The 7,991-nt window shown below is 41.2% G+C and overlaps 1 pseudogene; it reads right to left on the reverse strand.

Annotated features, from left to right (window-relative positions):
- Positions 1-1,097: 1,097 nt before the first annotated feature.
- On the reverse strand, positions 1,098-1,532 carry LOC134484167 (ubiquitin-conjugating enzyme E2 L3-like; annotated as a pseudogene).
- Positions 1,533-7,991: the final 6,459 nt, after the last annotated feature.

Genomic DNA, 7,991 nt, shown 5'->3' on the forward strand with positions numbered 1-7,991 from the left:
GGCGATGGTGGTGGGCTCATTTCGTAGTCCAATAGAAACAGGAATTTTAATGTCCCCACTTGTTTTGCCTTTGAAAAGCCACTTGAGCAATCAGCCTAGCAGAGCTTTAATTTAGAAACTAAAGCCCAGTCTCCTGTGTTTTTCCTTTCCCTTCTACCAACAAAGGCGAGCTGCTGCATAGCATAATGTTGAGAAAGAGTTCAAAGGAAATCCAGAAAGCCGGCTCAGAAGACCACTTCTGATGCAGTCCAGTTTTTCACTCCTCTGCACAGCTAGCCAGGCTTCACATAAACACAGACACAAACCACCACAATCCCCCTTTCCATAAATACTGGCCAATGCCAAAATGGACACCAATTGTTATGCAAATCACCTCAGCTTATATTTATTTAAATCATACATTTAACTTTTCCACAGTCTTGTCTCGTCAGGTCCCACTTTGGAACCTTGATCTTTAGTTCCCTCTGTGGTCAACTGTGCCTGTTTCCTTGTAGAATCTTTGAAATTAATGCACAAAACGGTGGAAATTTCAGTAGGAGGTACTATTTTTTCTTTTTTCTTTTTTTTTTTAGGGCATCTGAATTTTTAAATCCTTCTTTACGGGTTACCTAGACCACTTTTTTTTTTTTTTATTAATTTGAGTATTTCTTATTTACATTTCGAGTGTTATTCCCTTTCCCGGTTTCCGGGCAAACATCCCCCTCCCCCCTCCCCTTCCTCATGGGTGTTCCCCTCCCCATCCTCCCCACATTGCCACCCTCCCCCAACAATCTTGTTCACTGGGGGTTCAGTCTTAGCAGGACCCAGGGCTTCCCCTTCCACTGGTGCTCTTACTAGGATATTCATTGCTACCTATGAGGTCAGAGTCCAGGGTCAGTCCATGTATAGCTAGACCACTTTTGATTAAGAAAACTATAGAAAGTTCATAACTGCCTTTAGCGGATGCCATTTGGTGGCACATGCTGATTTTCCAGATCAGTGTTTTGTGGGGTACTGCTCCAGGTCTCTGCTCAAACTTGTTAGAATTACGCATGGTAGATTTTGTTCCACAAGTCAGTTTAATATCTATCTATCTATCTATCTATCTATCTATCTATCTATCTATCTATATCTGAAGTATTCTTACAGAATATTTTATGTTCCTTAGAGTATTCTTCAGCTGGGTCAACCGGGAGTGGATGCTCAGGCTGCGGCTTGTTCACCAGTGTTATGAGGGACTGAGTTACTTGGTCAGTCTTGGTCGCTAGGTTCCAGTTTTCAGCACTAATGACTGGCAGACAGACGTGCCCATTCTCATCGATGTCAGGGTGGTAGATCTTTGCTTTAAATGTGATGTTGGGTGGTTTGAATGGATGGATGCTCTGCTGGAAAGTTGATTTCAATTCTGAAGGTATCGTATGGAGGGCTGTCAGGAACAATAAACCCTTGCCAAGTCAATAAATTAGCTTCATCAACCTGGGTGTTAGAAAAGATTTCATCACACATTTGCGGATCTCTTCAAGCTCCTTCATCAGCCTCCTGCTGGCTGCCATGCATGAAGTGCTACTTTTAAACTACACATCTTGTCTCCTGTTGTAACAAAACCTGAAACCATGCCTAGCTTTTACTAGCAATATACACTTTAAAAATAGAGCTGGTAAGGAGAATTTCCTTTAGTTCAAATTTATGGGGAAGAGCTATGACAACTTAATACAAGTATACACTGTTTAATGATTAAATCAAGGTAGTTGACATTTCCATCTCCTCTAACAAGTGTCTTAACACACAGGGTAAGAAGCCTTTTTACAAAAATATTTGTGCATGTTTATGGATTAAAGTATGATATTTTGGGACATGAATGCAACATGGGCTGATCAAATCAGGGTAATTAATGTTTCCATCTCAGCAGTACTCAGTGTCTAAGCACTCCTATGTTAGAAGGTAAACCTGTCTTTGAGTAATGAATAGTAGTGAGAAATGTGAACTTTTAAAATTCTGTTGCTACTATGTAAAAATTTTAACTAAGAAATGATAATTACATATATGTCATTGTGTTGTCATGGCAACACAATGCTTTGAAGTAGGTATACATTGTAGAATGCCTAAATTTACTTCCGTATGCTAGAAATGCTTAGGCTTTACTTTTTTTGGAGGGGGTGAGAATACTCACCTTCTATTTGCAGTGATTCTTAAGAGTTCCTTCAGGTTGTTATTAACGATGGTCAATTATACGGTGTAACAGTATCAACTTCAACACTCCCACTGTCTCATTCACCTAGGCTAGAATATGTAAGTGTCTAATTGGATCGTGGATGTTCCATCAATAAAAGGCTATGACTTGTGGTGTTTTTCATCCTCAAATTCTCTATTTTGCTTAAAGTTGTACACTCCTTGCAGTCTCAGCTCAGATTGAGGTTTCCTTCTCTTAAACCAATCTAAATAAATAGAAGAGAGGCACGGAAAGGGAATAATAGTGCTGAGGAGATGACATTTGCCTCTATGTTTGCTTTGTAAGCATGAGGACCTGAGTTAGCTCCTCAGAAAACAAACAAACAAACACACACACACACACAACACACATACACACACACACTCACACACATACATACACATAAACACACACCCACACACACATACACACAAACCCACATACACATACACACACACCCCCACACACATATACACATATCTACACACATACACATACACACACTGCCACACCCACACACACATACACACACATACATGCACAGCCACACACATACACACACACATACACGCACATAAACACACACATACACACACACCCTACACACATACATACACACATACATATACACACATACACATACACACACGCACACACACATACACACATACATGCACACATACACACATACACACCCCCCACACACATACACACACATACACACATACACATACACACTGCCACACCCACACACACATACACACACATACACACACACACATACACACACACCCATACATACACACACACACATACACACACACATACACACATACACATACACACACACCCATACCCACATACACACACATACACATACACACCCACAGACATACACACACACATACACATACACACACACCCATACATACACACACACATACACACACATACACACATACACATACACACATACACATACACACACATACATACACATACACACACCCCCATACATACACACACATACCCACATACCCACATACACGCATACATACACACACATACATACACATACACATACACACCCACAAACACATACACATACACACACCCATACCCACACACACATATACAGACATACATAAACACACACACATAAACACACACACATATATATACACACACATACACACATACACACATACACACCCACACCCACACACATACATACATACATACCCACATATACACACACACACATACACACACACATACAGGCACACACTCACACATACACACACACGTGACACACACGGGTAAGAAGCCTTATTTTTTCAGTAAAATGTATTTATTGTTTTTATAGTGACTGTTAAGAAACATTTATTGATACAGTTTGGGGAATACACATTTAAAGGTGATGAAAGTTGAAATTTTAATCAGCTTAGCTAATGCCTCAAGATCTCCAGCTGCAATGCCATAGCTTGCTTATTTTTGATGTTTTTACAATTTCCCTTCTGTGAATTGTGGACATCTTCTCTAGTACCAAGAATACAAGGAGATGGAGAGATACCACAATAGTTAAAATTACTCCCCACTTCCTCAGGGGAGCCAAGCTCTGTTCCCAGCACCATGTCAGGTGGTTCACACCTTGGTTTAGGGGCTCTCATGCCCTTTTCTGGCCTTTGTTGGCACTTGCACACATAAAAAAGAAACATAGGAACATTTTTTGTTTTTTCTTGTGTTTCTTTTCATGTGTACGTTGTGTGTGTGCACTTGCACATGTCTGTATCTGTGAGTGCAGGCCAGAGGTCAAAGTCAGGTGTTGTTCCTCAGATGCCATCTGTTGGGTATTAGCCTCAGGTCATGAAGAACTGAGGAGGGCAGTACTAGGCAATAGCCTCTAGCCATGAAGAATTGCTTGGCTCCAGCCTCACCTGTCTGCTTCACCTGCAGAAACAATATGTCCTGGTATGGAAAACAACCCACCCTGCTCCCAACTCAAACCACAAAAAATTAGCTGCAACTTCCTGGTACCTACCCATTTATATAGACATATCTTCAGGCCCTGTAAATGTACTCAACCTGCATCCTGTGGAAAGCTAGACTCCATCACTGTTCTAATACAGCAGTGTCGGCCTGCTGAAATCAAGACCATCCGCTTCTCTGCCTCATTTTTCTATACCACCTACATTTTTTTTCTTGAGACAAGGTCTCTCCCTTGGTGGAGCACTTAACACACACATACACACACACACACACACACACACACACACATACATACACACCCACACACACACATACACATACACACCCACCCACCCACCCACCCACCCACCCATACACACACACACACATACACACATACACATACACCCACCCCCCCACATACACATACACACACACACACACATACACACATACACATACACACACCCGCCCCCCCACATACACATACACACACCCACCCACACCCACCCACACACATACACATACACACACACACACCCACACACACCCACACCCACACACACATACACATACACACACACCCCCCCCACACACATACATACACATATACATACACACAAACCCACACACATATACACACATACACATACACATACACACATACACGCATACATACACACACATACACACACACCCACACACACATACATACACACATACACATACACATACACACATATACACACATACACATACACATACACACATACACGCACACATACACACAGATACACACACATACACACATACACACACAACCACACCCACATACACACATACACATACACATCTACATCCACACACATCCACACACACATCCACACATACAGATATACATACACACATACACACACACATACACACATACACTCACACACACACCCACACCCACACCCACACACACCCACACCCACACTCACTCACTAGTTGGCCCATGAATTCTAGGGGTCTATATGGTCTTCCTTGGAGTTCTGAGGTTACAAGGGCACACCACCCTGCCTTTTAAATATGTGTTGTGAAGATTAAACTCAGACTCTTACATTACACTCACATAGCAAGCACTTTACCTTCTAAGCATCCTTTCACCTGCCTTGCTTTTCTATTCTTTGCTTGCATGTTTTGTTGAAAATCTTTGAACCATTTTCAGATTATGTCCAACTCAGTAATCCAGTTATTCACTCATAATATTTTAGAATTGCTATTGCTAACAAATCATGCTGCACTAAATAGTAGCAGTTCTAATAATATGATTAATGTACTGACTGGTTTTTTTGTGTCAACTTGACACAAGCTGGACTTATCACAGAAAAGGAGCCTCAGTTGTGGAAATGCCTCCGTAAGACCCAGATGTAAGGCATTTTCTCAACTAGTGGTCAAGGTGGGAAGACCCAGCCCATTGTGGATGGTGCCAACCCTGGGCTGGTAGTCCTGGGTTTCATAAGAGAGCAAGTTGAGCAAATCAGGGGAAGCAAGCCAGTAAGAAATACCCCTCCATGGCCTCTGCATCAGCTCCTGCTTCCTGACCTGCTTGAGTTCCAGTCCTGACTTCCTTTGGTGTTGAACAGCAATGTGGAAGTGTAAGCTGAATAAACCCTTTCCTCTACAACTTTCTTCTTGGTCATGATATTTGTGAGGAATAGAAACCCTGACTAAGACAATTAGTAAGGCATATCATATTTGTAAGCAATAGATAAAATGCTACTTGAAGTATGATTTAATAAACATGGTTTAGTTATTTAGTTAAATTATTGAAGTTTACACTTTTATCTTATAGGCTTACCATTCAAAATGAATGAAAAAGGTAGACCTCCCTTTAAATTTAAGATGGTAAAAGTTTACTTTGCTTTTTATCCTACTGTGCAAGGAGCCGAATCAGCTTCCTTGCATCACCTTTTATAATGGTTAAAGTATGGGATTCCAGAAACTTGTAAGTGTGAAATATAAAACGTGCAGTCACAGAGCTAAGGGATAGAAGAAAGTGTGGGTGTGTTGAAGATTGCTCTGTGGGAAAGGTCTGGCCTAGCATGCACGGGGCCCTAAGTTTGATTTCCCCAGCAGAAAAATAAAACAAGCAAATAAGTAATAGAAACTTTATGTTCTATTAGTACGATAAGCCTGATAGTCGAAAGAAAGCCTGCAGTGCTAACGTGTTCCTACAGAGGCACACAATGACACAGATAAGTGGACTCGTATTAAATTAACAAAGTCATAATTCACGAGGACTATGTGAATAAAGAGAAAATTGACAGCAATTTCTCTGGTGTCATGATAAAATATTTTTGGGTTCTTTTACTGTTAGAAAAACTTGATGGTGTTGTCTAGCCATCCACCTCTCTGGAAGACAGCAGAAGAGAAAGATTAGGAACTGTTTCTACTGGATTTGCAGTCTACAATTGGAGGCCTTAATTAGACTCACACAGGCAGAATGGTTTTAGATCTTATAAGTCTTGAGGAAGACCTGTCCCAAAGGCATTCACACGATACACTTTTCTTCTATGACAAAAGAACACCAAGAAGCTGCTAGAGAACCTTTGTAGAGAAGTAAACAATGAAGCCATACATATATGTAACGATTTAGACCAACCGGCATGATTCATAGCTTTGTTCAGAGACAAAAATCTTTTCCCCCACATTCACCTATCTTCATAATGGCAAGAACATTGCAGAAAAAGACAAGCAGAAGATACTACAACCAGTCTTTTATTTATTTATTTATTTGTTTGTTTGTTTGTTTGTTTGTTTTTAGATTTCTTTTTTAAAATTGATTATTTTATTTATTTACATGACAAATGCTGTCTCCATTCTGGGGTCTCCCCTTTGCAACCCCCCTATCCCATCCCCCACCTTTGCCTCTAAGAGGGTGTTCCCCTACACCCACCCACCCACCCCTGCCTCACCCTTTTAGCATCCTTAGCATCCTCCTACTCTAGGGCATCAAGCCTCCACAGGACCAAGGGCCTCCCTTCCCACTGATGCCAGACAAGGCGGTCCTCTACTACGTATGCAGCTGGAGCCATGGACCCGCCCATGTATACTCTTTGTTTGGTGGTTTAGTCTCTGGGATCTCTTGGGAGTGGGGGTGGAGGGGGTAGGGAGGTGGGGTTGGGAATAGGGGTTCCAGTTAGTTCATCTACAATCAGTCTTTAAAGCACCACAAAATCTTTGTGCACAATGGAAAACTGGACACCCTTTGTTCTAAAAGCCTAGTATGCCCTTTAAGAGTTTAAGTTAGAAAAACTACTGGGTATATTTTAATATACAGATAAAATGTACCTACACGGGCTGGGGATTTAGCTCAGTGGTAGAGCGCTTGCCTAGGAAGCGCAAGGCCCTGGGTTCGGTCCCCAGCTCCGAAAAAAAAAAAAAAAAAAAGAACCAAAAAAAAAATGTACCTATACAATTGTTATAAAATTGCAAGTATATTTTAAGATAACTTGATAAATTATACTAAGTACACGGAAATCATTGTAGAAATCATTACAAATATAAAAATATTAAGTATTCTTTTCCTTCTCATATCTCGTCCTTATAAGCTATTCAAGCCTCATAGAGGCCTCAGGTAGGATTCAGCACCAGCATCAAGTTGATAATGAGCAGAGAGGAAACAGTTCATGCTAATAAGAGCTTGATTCAAAAGATGACAATCTGTGAGCAGGAAGGGACTTCTGAGGTCCGGCCTCCTGCTGTTGAGTTGTTTTGCACTCCTCAGCTGTCACAGCTGGAGCTGCCTATCACGGAAGAATGTCAGGAATGCATGATTGGTGAGGACAGC

Source organism: Rattus norvegicus, chromosome 1 (assembly GCF_021556685.1).
Source record: "Rattus norvegicus strain SHRSP/BbbUtx chromosome 1, alternate assembly SHRSP_T2T, whole genome shotgun sequence".
NCBI lineage: Eukaryota > Metazoa > Chordata > Mammalia > Rodentia > Muridae > Rattus > Rattus norvegicus.